Here is a 17,775-nt window from a genome sequence, read left to right as displayed (position 1 = left end):
TGGCTCCTAGCATCCAGACGCCAGATTCTGATCCTAGGATCCTACAAGGAGGATTTTTTGGTACATTTAACTCGTAATAAGCATAACCACAAGATTACCCAATTCACAAAGGTAACATCTTCAACACATATCCACTATAATAATCATTTGAGTACAATGCTGAAAGGGAAATACATATGTATCAAAATCAAAGTTCTAGAAGTCCACTGCACGCTCCAAGCTCAATGCTGCTACAACCTAACGCCACCTGCACGTATCTATCATGCATAAGCTTATAGAAAGCTTAGAGAGTGGTGAAAGTGCGTGCATAAGATAAGTGTCAAGTATACAATAAAGCTCATAAATCATACATCATCGAAATAAATGAAAATATACTGGTAAGTCCATGAGTCATATAATATTAGAGTACGCAATGTGGATCGGCTATACAAATGTGAAATCATAGAAAACTAAATATCAAATGACGATGATGCAATGCAATATACAATTTTTGATGAGTTCACGTATAGCGTCAGCCGTACCTAGACCATATAAATGTAGAAACACAGTAATCAAAAATTCCATACGCTGCGAATGTAATGCAATATGCGGTGCGAATGGAATGACCATGCTAGAGTATGAAGTCTGGATGATAGTACATAGTATCACAGGCTACAGGGTATGGCTGATGTACTTGAGATATGGTGTGCACTTAATTAATTGCTTGATGGGACATATTATAGAGATTCTCTTGAAATTCATAATGCATGGCATTTTCCTCGAACTGAACGCGGGCCCATATCTCCTGGCCCGGGTATTGACTCGGTGCGCAAGGCGCTACGTCATAAATGAGATGATGGTGCAGTCGCAAGGGTACAAGTCTCAGGTTGAACCAACTCTGAAATACGGGACACGACTTAGAATTACGTGCAAATATAAAAAAAGGTCGAAGGTTGCCAGAATTCAACCGGGGGAAGCGCGGAAGCCTATAAAATGGTATGAGCTAGGACACGGGTCTCAAAGCATCTGTAGAGCGGTCAGACTGGAAGATTGGTTCTGATGGTCAATTACGCTTCAGAGGCCGATTGTGTGTCCCGGACGTGCAAGAGTTACACCGTGATCTAATGACCGAGGCACACCGATTAAGACTTACTATTCACTTGAGATCCATGAAGATGTATAGAGATATGATGAGGTAGTATTTTTGGTCGGGGATGAAATGATAGATTGCTAGCTTCGTGGCTGAGTGTGACACTTGCCAGCGTGTCAAGGCCGATCACCAGAGACCCCCTGGTCCCTTGTAGCTGTTGAGCGTTCTTGTATGGAAGTGGGAGCATGTGTCGATGGACTTCATCACAGGTTTACCGAGGACTTAGCATGATCACGATACTATCTGGGTTATCATCGATCGTCTAACGAAGTCGGCTCATTTCATTTTGATGCGTGCTTCCTGAACTATGGACTGTCTTGCAAAGGTATTCAACGAAGAGATAGTGAGACTACAAAGCATTCTAGTTTCGATCATTTCTGACAGAGACTTTAGATTTATGTCTCAATTTTAGAGGAGTTTTTAGTAAGCGATGGGGACCACTTTACATCTCAGCACCACTTATCATCCGCAGATGAATAGGCAGACTGAAATGGTCAACCAGATCCTTAAGGATATGCTTAGAGCTTGTGTGATTGACTTCACAGGCAGTTGGGATGAGCATTTACGCCTCGCCGAGTTCACGTACAACAATAGCTATCAGGCGACTATCGACATGGCTCCTTTTAAGGCACTTTATGGCAGACCATACAGATCTCCTAGCTATTGGACCGAGGTTGGAGAGCATCGTCTCTTAGGTCCCCAGCTTGTGCAATAGACGTTGGAGATTATTGATGTTATCATGCAGAGGATACGTACAGCTCAGAGCCGGCAGAAGAGTTTTGCTAATCGTCGGTATTGACCCCTCGAGTTTACAGTTTGGGATATGGTACATTTCAAGGTCTTGCCTATTAAAGGCGTGGTTCGCTTTAGTGTGAAGGGCAAGCTTGCCCCGAGATTTATTGGACCTTTTGAGATTACCGAGCGCATGAGCGTTGCGGCCTATAGGCTTGCTTTACCTTTTAAGTTGTCCATGATCCACGATATGTTCCATGTTTCTATGTTACAGAAGTGTGGGTTGGACACTAACCCTATGATTGATTAGCAGCCACTCAATGTCCATGAGGATGCTTCTTACATTGAGCAATCGATTTGTATTCTTGATGGGAAGGAGTAGGTTCTCAGGACCAAGGTCATTCTCTTAGTGAAGGTACAATGTGGTCATCATTCAGAAGCCGAGGCATCTTAGAAAAATGAGGCCGAGATTAGAGAGCATTATCCCCATTTGTTTGATGCTTAATTGTTATGTTATTCTATATATTACCTTTTATTGTGCTTATTAACATATATCATGATGTTTATGCATTATTGTTATTCTAGTTTTAGCAATTTTGAGGACAAAATTTCTTTGTTGGTGGGGAGAGATGTAAGACCCTACCCGAGTGTGTGCATTTCATTCCTCTAGGTCTCGCGGTCCTACCAGTCAAATCCCAATGACCCGCAAACTTTAATTAGTGTTTATGTTCATCCTCAAGTCCAGTCATGTGGACTCGACCCGGATCGACACAAACTTAGTGCCATATCGACCACATCATCGGCATAGTTCCATCACAGCGTCTCATGCAGCAATCCGAGTTGTAGATCATGAGTTGTGAGTCGCGCTCATTCTAGGCCATTGATGTGTGATTTGGTGGGACCCACCCTAGCATTACATATTTCTTCATGATTGATGACATCATCCTATACATAGTTTTCTAAAAATGCTACTTTATAGCCTCCCTGGACTAGGCATGGGTTACTTCTCCCATGACTATAATTGTTTTTATCTTCTCTAGACCATCATTGCTAGCCTCCTTTAGAGAAACTAATCATTTCTCTTGGTTACATCTCCCTAGCAATCCCATTTCCCTCTCATTTTCTCCTTCTCTTCTCCTTGCTATAGCCCAAACCATCCCCACCCTCTCCCTTTCTCTGGCCCTCCTTCTCTCTAATCCCCTCCAATCTAACCATTCTCAACTCATCTCCACCATAGAAAGCTTTTCCTTGGAGCTAGAGGATCATTGTGGTGTAGGATTGAAGATAGATCTTAAGGTGGGTGTTCCTTAGATAGAAATTTCTGATTTCTTTAATTCTAAAGATGTTCTTTACATTTCTTTCATTTTAAAGCTTGTGGGGCCCATCAAATGATGGTGGTGGCCCCCATGTCTTCATGGATGTGACTTATAGCCCATCCCTTGTGCATGCGTGATCCATGCAAGGGGCCATTCTCCATGGACCCTTATATGATTTTCTTTCTTTGATCAAGGATCCTTGGGTCATCTAGACCCTTGATCCTTGGTGGAGATGACATCTCCACCATAGATCTTGAGTAGTATGAGTTATGCTCATATGGAACCATATAAATCATGATATAGTGGATGATTGTGATTGTGTGATGAAGGGAAGGGCCTCAATGTGGCAGAGCTCCTTCCCTTGTGGCCGATTCTTTTATTTTCCTTATTGATATCTCTGAAATTAAGATGTGTGTGGCCCAACTTGCAGCCTAGAACCATGCCGACTGTCTAAAGAGGGAGGACGTCCTTGACAGTCCACCCTTGGACATTGGGGCCCTAAATGTACCCAAAAAGGGTACATGCTGTTGAGATATGGAGCCACATCTGGACGGTTGCTCGACCAGTCGAGTGCCCTACTCGATCAGTCGAGGACTGGCTCGACTTAAAGTCCAGCAAGTAGCAGTTTTTGGGTTTCGAGGTGCTCGACCGGTTGAAGCCCCTACTCCACCAGTCAAGGGTCTGCTCACCGGTCGAGCAGTCTGCTCGACCAGTTGAGGTTACGCAGATTCGTTTCCAGATTTGATTCCCATTTTTTGAGGTGGGCTGGGAAATTCAGCAATGGACCTAAAATGGCTGCCCCTAGTAGCCTATTATGGGGTAGCATGGCCCACTAGATTAAGGGTGGATTATGCACATAAGATTGCCATTTTCTAAGGTGTCTTTGAGCTTCATTTATGAATACTTGGAGGCTCACTTCCATTGGATTTTATTTTGGATATATGTTCATAGTTTTGATTGGCCTTCGTAGGCCTATTTATCTTGGAATCTTCTAGTTAGTCCCTTAACCTTTGGGCCTATATCTCACCACCTATTGTGATGGGTTTATGGGCCATAATGTACAAGTAGTTGGGCCCTGCCCACCAAAATATCCTTGTACTTGGGCCAAGTTGTGAAGCCCAACTCACTTGGATAAAGCATAGAAATTGCCCACATGGTTGGATTACTGGGCTGCTCACTAGGCCCACCACAATATCTGGATTTGTGACCTTCATGGTTAGGTCCAAACCGTGCTTAAAGGCCCACCATATTGCCTATGTGTGGGGTTTTGAGTCTAATCCACTAGGTCATGGATTTCCTTAAGCCTTGGGCCTTGTTTTATGCTCGCGTAATAGTAGGCTACCTTTTTGGGTCCTAGTTGAGGTTGAATGTCCTCCTTGGTGGCCCTAAGGTAGGCCCATAGGGTTGTTATAGGTAGTTGAAGGCCCACCTTGGACCCTTGCTAGGACCTCTTAAGACTTAGTAGTCTTCCTTAACTTGTGGGTTACCCCAAAGTATCAGGCCCCCACTCAAGGATTACTCCTTAAAGTACCTGTCTATATATCTAGACCTACTCCCTCCTTAGGAGGGAGTGTATTCCATGTCATCATCGCTTTGTGGCACACCCTTTTCACCCTCGTGACCCATATGCATCATATGCGTGATTGGATTGCATTTGTGTGTGGTCATTGAGTTGATACGATAGAGGGATGGAGTTTCCCCTCTCATGCACATTGTGTGCTTGGAGGTAGTGCATGATTGGTATGCATGACTCATGAATCTAGCATCGCATATCATGGATATTGTTGCCCTCGCTTCATCAGGGCCCTGCACAGGGGTATTCGTGGATGGATGTATGTGGACACTGGAAATGTTATTTGAGCATTGGGGTGCATAGGATATCCCTGGGTGAAAGTCCCTAAACCTTCAAGGTACCTAAAAGACGCCTCAACGCCATGACCAAGTGGAAATCATGAGCGCCCGAGTGCCTTACACCATTAGGCCGCGTCTCCCACTGTCGTGTAGTCGGTTGAGATGGGATGTGTCTTATCCACCTGAGTGAGAGGGCATGACTAGGCCGAGTCTAACCAGCTCGTGAATGGATCTGCTACCGTCGAGCCTTGCTGGTGGTCGGGTATCCACGGGTGGGTAGTGTGGTCTCTTATGCTCGTTGACTTTGTAGTCTTGATAACAGCAGTCATCCTGTAGTGCATCAGACCCCGGTGATATTCCTTATGATGAAACTGTATGAGATATATGGACTGGTTATAAGCATTGACATCACTTCTCATTGCATTGATATCGGCTGTATAAGCCTTGTTTCATTGTATATCCTTGGTATGGCTTCCTACATTCATGACTTAGCCTTGGTTAGGCTTGTGGCATTGGCATCAATCATGTTTCCCTTCTGTATCTCCTATTATTCTTCTGCGTACCATTGTCACACACTTTCACCACCCTCTAAGCTTTCTATAAGCTTTTGTACGATTGATGCGTGCAGGAGATCCTAGGTTGGCGTCATAGCGGCAGAGCCTGGATAGGAGTTGAGCTGAGGACCCCAGAGTTGCAGATCTTCTTCCTTCTTCTCTTGTCATCAGATGTATTTCCTTTCAGCTGTGTACTTAAAAAGCTCAAATTTACAGTGGATTTTGCAATGAGTTCCTTTGTTATTTCTGAGATATACTTGTTATAATCTTGGGTATGCTCGTATTGGAAATGAATATCTGGTTATAAAAATCCTCCTTATAGGATCTCAGGATCGGAACCTGTCTCATGAGCCGAGAGTAGGGTACTACGGAGGCTGTTGCAGCCAGAACTGACTATCGGGTTCCTTGTGAGTCCAGTTATCGAGTCTAGGGCGTGACAACCAGCCCAGCCTGTCTCGTCCTGTTGCGTCATGTCGCGCACGCGCATATGGACTCAGACTCAGACTCAGCTCAATACGACTAGGCTCAGCTCACCACGCTCGTATATGGTCAATGACATATATTAGAGCTATTGGCATACCCCCCCCCCCCCCCAAAGGACCAAATTCACATGACCCTTGAATAGGGTTCAAGCCCCAAAACAAAAAGGTTATCTTATATACAAGATGTTTTTATCTGTTAAATCCGATGTGGGACAAAACCAACAACTCAAAATCAACAAAAATATCAAATGTGGAGGGAAATCAAAATATTTAAAATTTCAATTTTAAAATTAATTTTATAACAAAATACAACAATCCCCCGCATGTTCCAAAATAAAAAACACTTTCGGGTTAAAACGTAAGAGTTGTGCAATAGTGCGGGTGTCACCATAGACTTGAACCGACATTAGAGTAGGTAAAACAGGTCTACAACAATCAAGTGAAACCATGGTCGTGAACCTAAATCCTTTTAATGTAAATCACAAATACATGCCACTCACATAACTCTTCCTCTGCAAGTGATTCTGCGGTTCGGTGTTTTTTAGCCATATACCATTACTTGGATTTCATGAGTTCTCTAGAAAATTTACTTAGATTCTCATAGGAAGTGACCTCTACCTCCACACCCATATAGATGAATTCCATCAAGTGTATGCATCAACTGTATATACCACCAAATATACTACTATGGATCCATTAAGAGTACTAAAATAAATCATACTTCTATGTTGTTATTCACATTGTACACCATAGAAGGGGCTCATATATATCTGTGCAATCATCTACCTTGCGTCTTGTTGTTTACCCATTGAACCTATATCATGGAATTTCCACTTGTATAGGTTAGGTTGCTGACACTGGCAGCTCATATATTAGGTTTAGCCACATTTCCTTTGATGTATCATTGATTAATCTTTTAGATAGTCTAATTTTTTTTTGACCTCATAAAATTAATAGATATGACTCCATCATGCAATATGTGTTTCACTATATTGTGTCTAAGTCTAATATGCCTACTCTTTCCATTATATATTTTACTATTTTCTTTTGTTATAGTTGCTTGACAATCACAATGAATAGAGACGGCTGATATAAGCTTTGGACACAATGGTATATCAGTTAAGAGATTTCTAAGCCACTCGGCTTCTGGTCCAACCTTTTCTAAGATAATAAACTCAGATTCCAGAGTTGACTGAGTGATACATGTCTACTTGGTAGACTTTCAAGAGACTGTTCCTCCACCCAAAGTGAAGACATATCCACTTATAGATTTTGTCTCATCAGAATCTGTGATCCAGTTAACATAATTGTATCCTTCTAATATAACAGGATAACCATTATAATGTAAACCATAGACTATACTGCGTTTTAGGTATCTCAAAATCCTAAACAAGGCATTCCAATGCTCTTGTTAGGGTTATGAGTATATATACTTATCTTTCCTATTGCAAAAGCTATGTTTGGTCTAGTGCAGTTTGTTAGATACATAAGACTATCAATTATTTTATAATACTCCAATTAATACATACTACTACCTGTATTCTTTATGAGAGTTATATTGTAATCATAAGGTGTACTGACATGTAAACAGTTAAAATGGTTAAACTTTCTCAATAACTTCTCAATGTAATAAGATTGTGATAATATAATAACACCATCTTTCCTAGTTACTTTAATACCTAAGATTACACTAGCCTCTCCTAAGTCTTTCATGTCAAATTTAGATGACATGAATTTCTTAATCGTAATAATTAATTTAATATTAGTTACAAAAATAAGCACATCATCAATATAAAGGCATATAATAACAAAATCATTTTCAAAAATTTTACTATATACACATCTATCTACATCATTTATATGATAACTATTTGATTTTAAAATACCATCAAATTTTTCATATCATTGTTTAGGAGTCTATTTTAGACCATATAGTAATTTAATTAGTCTACATACTTTATTTTCTTTACTCGATATCTTATAACCCTCAGGTTGCTCCATATATATTTCTTCTTCTAAATCTCTATTTAAAAAAGTTGTCTTAATGTCCATCTGGTATACCACCAATTTATATATGGAAGTTATCGCTATTAAGACCCTAATAGTTATAATTCTAGTTATAGGATAATAGGTATCAAAATAATCTATTCCTTCTTTTTGTTTAAAGCCTTTTGCTGTCAGTATATCCTTAAAATTATCAATAGTCCCATCTAGTTTTAGTTTCTTTCTAAATACCCATTTACAACCTATTGGTTTATTTTCATATGGTAGGTATATAAGTTCCTAAGTGTTATTAGATATAATAGAATCCAACTCATCATTTATTGCTTCCTTCCAAAAGGTTGCATCTGGAGAGTTAATCGCTTCTGTATAGGTTGTAGGATCATCTTCTAATAAAAAGATGAAAAATCCATCTCCTATGTTAGTTTCTCTTCCAACTCTAGTGCTTTCCTTGGTTGTATCTCTTCTTCTACTTGCTCGCAAGCACTTTTATTAGTAGATGTGATATCTAATCTATTAACTTCCTCTATTCACATAGATTTAGATTTTATAAGGAATACGTTCTCAAAGAACTCTGCATCCCGAGCTTCTATAATTATATTAAGACATAGAATATTATCCTTAGTTTTTAAAACTAGAAACTTGTAGGCTTCACTATTTTATATGTACCCTATAAGTACACAGTTGGTCGTTTTAGGGTTTAACTTTCTTTTCTTAGTTTCATGCAATCATACTTTAACAAGACACCCCCACAATTTAATATATTTATAAGTATGAACATGATTCTTCCAAAGTTCGTAAGGTATTTGTTAAGAAGACTTAGAAGGAATCCTATTTAGGATATAATAAGTAGACATAATTACTTCTTCCCACATATTTAAGGGTAAGCCTAAACTGTTTAACATAGTATTCATCATCTCCTTAAGAGTTTTATTTATACGTTCTGCTATTCCATTCTGTTCTGGTGTATAAGGAGTCGTAGTTTTGTGAACTATTCTACTCTTTTCACATAATTCTTTAAATTGAGAAGATTCATACTCGCCTAATATATCTGTTTTAAGTCTTTTAATTTTTATATTTAATTGATTTTCAACCTCAGTTTTATACTTTAAAAAAGCATCTAAAGCTTCATCTTTACTCCTTAACAGATAGACTCTAGTGAACCTAGAGTAGTCATCTATAAAAGTTATGTAATACTTTTTTCTACTCCTAGACATGTGATTTCTAAAATCACCTAAGTCACTGTGTATCAACTCTAATAGAATAGAGGATCGTTCTATTCATTTAAAGGGTTTTTTTTAATGAATTTCGATTCTACACATGTTTCACATTTATCAAATTCTTCATTAGATTATTAGGTAATAGAGCTAATCTTTTCATTTTCTTCAAAGATACAACATTCACATGACCTAATTTACTATGCTATAGATAAAAGGGTTCAATGATATAAATAGAATTGGATGTCTTATTATTATTATTATCATTGGATATATTTATAATAAATAAACCATTACTACGGTATCCCTTCCCAATAAAAGTTTCATTCTTAGTTATTGCAAGTTTATCTGAATCAAATACTAACTTAACACCAGCCTTATTGAGGAGAAAAATAGATACCAAGTTTCTTTTAATGTTAGGCATTACAAGACATCATTCAACATCAGAATCTTTTCAGAAGTGAGTTTCAGAAGTACTTTCCCTTTTTCTACAACTAGAGATGTTTTAACATTAGCCATGAACACCTGTTCATCATCTCCTGATACTTGGTAGGAGGTAAACATGATACAATCCTTACACACATGCCTAGTTTCACCAGTGTCTAGTACCTACTTCAAGTTGTTTATAAGGAAGACTTCTGACACCATAGTTACTACCATGTCAGACTCATGTCAGTTTCTATAAGATTAACCTGCTGCTTATTTTTATTTTTCTTAAGCCTGCAGGTTTTAATGTGATGCCTAGGATTTCGACAGTTGTAGAAATTTCCTTTTTTCTTAAATTGATTGTTTGTGTTCTTCTTTTTTAGCTTACATTCATTAGCATAATGTTCAGGTTTTCCATAGCTAAGACATTTGCCATTTTTCTTCTTATTGTTTCCTTGACTTGATTCCACAAGATTTGCCTTTGAATCTATCTCATTTCTATTTTCTTTTGTTCCCTGTTTCTATTGGCCTCCTCTATTCATATGTGTATGATAGTATTCTCTAATGAAACACCGTTCTTTTTTATGTTTCATTTTATTCTTATATTCTTTCCATGGGGGTGGCAGCTTTTCTATCAGCGCTCGTAAATGAAATTGTTCATCCAACTTAATTCCTCTGGTCGACAGTTCATGAACTAAAATTTGAAAATCATGAATCTGATTTGTGGCAGGTTTATCGTCTGTCATTTTATAATGAAGGAAATTAGCGATTGCATGTTTCTTAGTGCCAGCATCTTCCAGAACATACTTCATTTCTAAAGTAGTCTATATGTCTTTAGCAGACTCGTAAGAAGCATACACATCATAAAGTTCATTAGACAAAGAGTTCAGAATATAATTTTTTCAATTATTTTCATCTGTTGCTTCAGTTTGATTTGTTGGATGTATAGTAAATGATTCAGACAGAATGTACGAAACTTTAAGGGTGGTTAGTGAGAACGTAAGTTTCTTTTTCCACCGTTTAAAACATTGTCCAGCAAACGGTTCGATTTTGGCTAACTCGGCAGAAGTGTTTACTGTTACGATAATAATAATGTATTTAACTCAACAATTTGATTTCAAGATTGTTGGAATATTTGGTTGAATTAAATAAACTATTAAGCATTAAGAACCAAAAAAGAAAATAAATTTTGAGAAAGAGGACTTATTGAATTGAGTTGAGGCCTGACGTGAGTCACTTGGCTTAAAATTAAATTTTCTCCCCTTGGACAATGTCCCAAGTGCAACAGGTTTCCAGAGCAATCGACCTCCAGGATACAACAACTATGACCTAGTCTCATCGGTGCACTCACTGTACACGGGCTCGAATCACTTACAGTTTAACCAGAAAGTACTGAGTTCACTCAGCAACAAACTCAATAAAAATTCTTAAACCAGAATCAGAAAAAATAGAGAGATTTTAGAAGATGAGAATAAAATTGATTACGGAAGTCCTTTTATAGACTTCGAAGTGGTGCATTAAGCACCCTTTAGAAAGGATTAGGTCCGTTGGATTTAAACCCAATAGGTGCGACCAATTGAACATTCGCATCTCTCTAGTTTAAAACAAAAAGGTCAAAGGGCGAGTGCATTCTTGCAAATAAAGTCCTGCGAATACCCATACACACACACACATACCCATGTGAGCATACTGGCACTCGCTCTCGCACCCGCATGTAGCCTGTCGCATCACTTCGCGCACGTGTATACGAACACAGACATGAACTCGGCTCAGCGCATGCGTGTGTGTGGTTAATGACATAGATTAGAGCTATTGGAATAGTCCCCCCCACATGACCAAATTCACATGCCCCCTAAATGAGGCTCGAGCCCTAAGGCAAAATGCCTATCTTATATACATGATGTTTTTCTTTGTTAAATCTGATGTCAGATAAAATCCACAACTCAAAATCAACAGAAATATCAAATGTACAGGGAAACCAAAATATTTAAAATTCCAATTTTAAAATTAAATTTGAAACAAAATACAACATAAGGTTGGTTTATGCATCCTACACTGGGTAGCCAAAGAAGCAATCCACCTAAATTTGTGCCTGTTAGCTTGTAGCTCAACTAGATGTTAGGTAGCAACCATCAGGTTAAACTGTTTGAACTAGCTCTTGAAAGAAGAACGGTCATTATACCAAAAATGCCATTTAGGAATGGTTTAAAATTGTTCCTAAATCCCTTAGGAACGGTTTTAAATTGTTCCTAAAAGAGGTATCGCAAAAAATATGGAACGGTTCAATACCATAACAAGTACCGTTTCAGATTTTAAGAACAAACTCTTAGGAACGGTTGCAAATGGTCAATTCTAAATTTTAGGAACAGTTTTAAACCGTTCTTAATGTTGATAACAGTTAGTTTTTATATTTTTGAAACGGTATTTTTCATTATTTACAAATGGCCAATAAAAGCTGTACATTTGTTTTTATATTTAAAAACCAAAAAATATTATATACAATTAAAAGTTAATATCGAACAAATTTAGTAAAAATTATATATATTTACAACAATAAGTTTACAATTGCACAAATACATAAAAAGTAAATAAAAAATTCTCATCGTCTATTTTACAGCCTAGAAAGTGAAACATCTGAATCACCACATTGAGGAGATTTCACGGGTCATGATCCATAATAGCAGGCCATCAAACCAATGGCTCAGATCACGGGACCATGGGACTTATAATAAAAGTATCATTAAAAAGGAACTGAAAGAAAAGAAATGAGACTTACAATAAAAGTATCATTAAAAGATGCAAAGATGTGGGCGATGAAAAGGCCGAGCTAAGAGTCCTAGCGGGGTGAATAGGACTATGTCAAATTAAAAATTAAATGCAGAATTTAAACAAATATAAATAAAGATAGCAATTAAACAATCTCACAATGCAGAAATGTAAAATAACCTCAAGTGTACAAGTATTGAGAGGTTGATACAGATGTTGTTTTAAGGACAACCTTACACCAAAAACCAATGGCTTATGGTAGGACAACCTGATTCCTAGAACGGTTTGTGCATCAAAATATCAAACCGATACAGAGGAAATAAGAAATAAATAGCAGAGGAAATAACTAAGCTATTACAACATTCTCACACTTGTATAAAAGAAATTACAACATTATCCACAAATGCATAAAGGGAACTCAATGTAGTTGTTGGACTAGTTGAGCTAGTACTAGGACTGGTCGAGTCCTGTCCATGATTGGTCTGTGGAACTCAATTTAGTTGTTGGACTTTGAGTCGAGCCTGCAAGACTGGTTGAGCACTGTTCACACGACCGGTCGAGTAGTCTTCAGGACTGGTCGAGGCTTTAACAAAAAATCCTGAAAATAAGTAACAACCTTAGGACTGGTCGAGGATTTCTTGGACTGGTTGAGCCAGTACTAGGACTAGTTGAACTTAGTCTAAGACTAGTCGAAAAACAGACTATGCACGTATAAAATGACCTAATTAACTTATGTATTCAAAATGACCTACCCTATGGTCAATCTAGGGTCATTCATACCTTATAAGCAATGTATGAACATTGAATCTTCTTTTGCTTCAGTTGATAGTCGTTCTTTGAAGTTCACAAAGCTTGAGATCTTAAAATATGATGAAGCTTGAACTTGAGACCTTTTGAAACTGGAATTTGTAATACATTGAAGCTTGAGCTTGAGCTTCAAAGTAAAGAACTTTGTCTTGACTTGGACGAAGCTTTGAAAACTTGAACTATTGGAGCTTGAAAGATTGAATTAATACTTGGTGTTGTACTTGAACATGAACATGTAATCTTGCTTTTAAAGTTCTTGAAGTAAAGACCTTTGATCTTGTACATGAGATGCAATGTCTTGAATTTGTAGATGAGTTACACAAGACACAAATTCCAAGAGGTTTTGGCACTATTAAATTTGACAATAATAGGAGTTAGAAAACATAGCACTTACAAGAAACACCGAAAACACTCTCCCCCTCATACTGTTGGTCCAAGTGTCACACATTCTCCTCCCTAGACTCCCTGGTCTTCCTTCGTGACTGTAAAATGCCTCACCAAAAAAAAAGGCACCCAGATTAAAAATCACATTTTTTTCAAGATTATGAGAAAAGCAAAACCGCAAAAGCACCCTAGAATGTTTTGGATTTAATTTAAGCTTTGAAAAAAAAAACTTGTCATGTGTAACATAAATGTTGCCAACGGCTAAATTTTAAAATTAGACCCAGATGACATTCAGGGCAATAAATTTGAATCATATTTAAAAAAAAGAATGCATTGATTCCTTTGAATATTAGAATCTATAAACTAAAATAATTGTCAGGAATCAATACAAATGATGGGAAGTTCATTGTGTTAAGTACTAATCTATTGAACACCTCATTGGATTCAAAGAGCAAAAAGGATAGACAAAATAAAATGGCTTCCATTTTGGTAAAATCAGATCTGTGAGTGTGAATGATTGTAGCAGACAGTTGCTTCCTTTAGGCTTTAAGATAGTCCACCCAAACTATAAAAGTAAAAGTTTTTTTTCCTTGAAATTTCTAATTTTAGTTTATGACTTTTTTTATTGAAGAAACAGGAGCTCAACTAAATAAACAACACTTTTGAAATAAAAAAATAAAAAAAATAAGTTATTGAGGTAGACAGTACTGACTAAATCCAACCACTTGTAAGGCCATCATTTCTAATTTTATTGTTTTACATATTTCAAATTTCAATTGTAAGCCCTATCTAGACTTCCAAAATTCTCTTACCGGAATGTGGATTGCCACTCCACTTTTTGAGAACCACTTCTCTACTCCTATTAAGCTTACATGGACTATGGGTCACTCGAATACTATGAGGTACACATCTAATGCAATCAAATGTACCTGATTGCTTCAATGGTATGGGATAAACCCCAATACCGATATGATCTCTGAGCACATATGATATGCTAGAAAATTGAATGTTCATGGCTAAAACTGAATGTAACTTGATTAAAAGAAAAAGAAAAAAAAAGTGATAGAGAATAGGGGATTTTCATTTGATCTAGAACTAATGCTATTAGTCGTGAGAAAATAGGCATTGGTATTCAACTGTTTACCTGGTTTTCAACTGCAAATCTTGTCAGAGACTTTTTATCTTCTCATCTGCGTGAAAAGGTTGGATGGTTTTTCGATTCCCATGGCACTGCTACCACCAAATGCAAAGAAACTACCACTCCCTTGCAGGTTGCTAAAGGCCCTAAAGATTGAAATAAAGGAAATAAGTTGCTTTTGGAAGTTGAAAAGCAAAAGAAGTAACTTTTTCTTAAGAGATACTTATGTAAGTTTAATAACCAAACTAAATAAGAAGTAACTTCTTGACTTACATAAGTTAAAAAAAAACAAAACACTCGAGTCAGGAATCTTTTCAGAAACAACTGGGGCATCTAATGCATGATTGGCATTCTCTTCATCTTCTTGTTTTTTTTTGGGTAAATCTGGGCTCATCGCTCTGTTGGGCCCCACTTGGATGGATAACATTCACTATATAAGGGCTACTCTGGCTTTTAAGGAACATTGCATATATGAAGTCTTAGACTATTGAAAGCTTCCAAATCACAGCGTACCCTCATGCTCATATGATTCATCCTTCCCTTATACAAGGAGGAAACCCTTTCTATTCTAGTATTTGAAGATTAATGGATCACCATTTACACTTATCCTCCCCTTATATAAGGAGAAAATATGTTATTTCCCCTATTTGCAAGCAGGTACCCACCTGGCCTGAGATCGTTAATGCAAGTTATGGCCGTTGGATCCTTGTGTGACGCCCCGTCACTATGTGGTCACATGTGGGCAGGCACACATGGGTGGACGCTGATGTGGGCGAGGCCTGGTGGGCCTGGGTGAGCTACCAATGGTTGACAGGCTACTATACCCACAGTGAAGGTGAAACTTTGTCCCACATTGAAAGAGTTGTCTGAAGTTGTGGTAGTCATAAGTTGGGTTCCTCTCTTAATAGACATGACCTGTTTTAAAGCCGTGAGATTCGGCAAAGTGGATAATATCATGTGCTGTGGGGGTGGGCCTTACACCTTGTGATCATCATGCAATCATAATCACAAAGAATAATTTGAATGCATAACTGGTAAAGGCACGCATGCTCATTAGTGCACATAGTGGAGTGATATAAATATTGTTAGGCAAAGACCGTAATGTGGTGCTAGAAAACTGAAACAGCTAGAACAAATAAGCAAGGATAGTAAAAACAACAATGGAGTAGCTGATTTGCGTTAGTACAAGCATATCCATGGCCGTGGTATATCTTGACAGAGCACATTTTTTTCCAAAGATTTGCAACTTCCAAGAAGTTCAACATACATAACATATCTTCTCAGCCTTTTGGCTAAAATCAAGTGTAGTATCTATTCTACAACGAGCATTTCACGGTCTTTTGGATGGTGTCAAGCTCTACTCCAATCAGGTTGTAGGTGTGTGACTTCTAAAGTCCTTAATGCACCTGATGTTTGGAGCCTACTGGTATAATCTAGAAGCTTAATTCTGATGGTGGAAGCAAAGTTAACCTGATCATCCATTATTGTAGTTGGCCTCATGCATGATTCCGAATGTTCCATCATTGTATATTACACCATCACACTGAGTGAAGCTGATGCTACATACATGAGAAGACATAGCACTAGAGGTTTTTTTTTAATTGTTTTCAATTCCTTCATGATTGACTGAGAAAACAAGTTAAATGCTATTAGATGGCCAAATCGCACTCCTCATTTGTGGATTATTAACCAGGTCTTTGTAAAGTTTTTCACTCATCATTTGATGTTTGTGTTTAGGATCTTCAACATGCATTATAAGATGAACTAAGAACACCAATGCCTTAGTTGTCCACGCATAAAGAGAGTTGATTATTTGCACAGGAAATGAGTTTTAGTGTTTCATTTGACATATGGCCCAAGCATTTAGCGTTGGCCCCCACTTTATCAATGGGTTTCTTCATTACTTCTAATGGAAATAACAACAGAGAAGTCACCCTCTCTCAAATCTCAATGTCTAGTTAATAGATCTGAAGGCATACACATCAAAGGTTGAATATCAGTTCAGGAAATAAATGCTTGCTTACATGTCTAATTGAAAATTTCTACCTCTTTTGCTTTCCACCAATTGCCTTTTGATCAATAGTCTCCTCTTCTAAAGCATCACAAAATAGCAGACCAGAAAATCATATATTTAGTCAGATGGACCGCAAAAGCAATGCAACAATGATATAAAACCAGAATATGGTCATGTTATCTAGTACAATAGTTTGTGAATCAGCTTAAAATCTAGCTATTTAACAAATGGTTGAATCATTTTTTTTTAAATACAGAGAAAATCCATTAAGCTGAAAAGTATTAAACAAAAGAAGTATCAGAGCTTGGATAAAAGGAAGGTTGATCTCTAGACTATGAAACTTTCATAAATTTACCATTTACAAGCCAATTGCATGTTCCTGACAATGAATAACCAGATGTAACATGGGAATCTGTTGTGCCTGAATGATGAGCATGTGCCTATTACAAATTTCTATAGTTGAATCGAGCTGAAATGTGTAATGTGAATGGGATCATGCACTTTAGGAGATTTTTCTATGCCATCCTTTGCATTTGCAAAATAAAGGAATAAATTTGCAGATAATCAAAATTCTAGAGTGTATAATATGATTAAATAAAATGTCATTACTTTAAAAAGCAATTAGCAACCCACTGAGATGCATGCCCAATGTCTGTTGATTTCATGGGCCCTGCCATGGTGTATGTGTTTTATCCACGTCAGCCATCTATTTTTCTAGCTCAATTTAAGGCATGAGTAAAAAAAATGAGGCAGATTCAAAGCTTAATTAGACCACACCAAAGGAAACAGTGGGGGTGTAATATCAAAGGAGATGATAAAATTATGATGAAGTATATTACAAAGGAGATTATAAAATTATGATGAAGGACACAGAGCCCATCACAAAACAATTGACCTGGTAAGCATTAGGTTCTTAGGATTCCTTTCAACAGATCAACTGTAACACAGAAACCGACAT

General features: G+C 37.6%; 1 pseudogene; it reads left to right on the top strand.

Moving 5' to 3' along the window:
• The first annotated feature begins 16,075 nt into the window (after positions 1 to 16,075).
• LOC131218003 (U2 spliceosomal RNA) lies at positions 16,076 to 16,228 on the top strand (annotated as a pseudogene).
• Positions 16,229 to 17,775: the final 1,547 nt, after the last annotated feature.

This window comes from Magnolia sinica, chromosome 10, assembly GCF_029962835.1.
Source record: "Magnolia sinica isolate HGM2019 chromosome 10, MsV1, whole genome shotgun sequence".
Lineage (NCBI taxonomy): Eukaryota > Viridiplantae > Streptophyta > Magnoliopsida > Magnoliales > Magnoliaceae > Magnolia > Magnolia sinica.
Note: the sequence above shows the minus strand (reverse complement) of the source record. Positions and strands in the feature narration are given on the sequence as shown.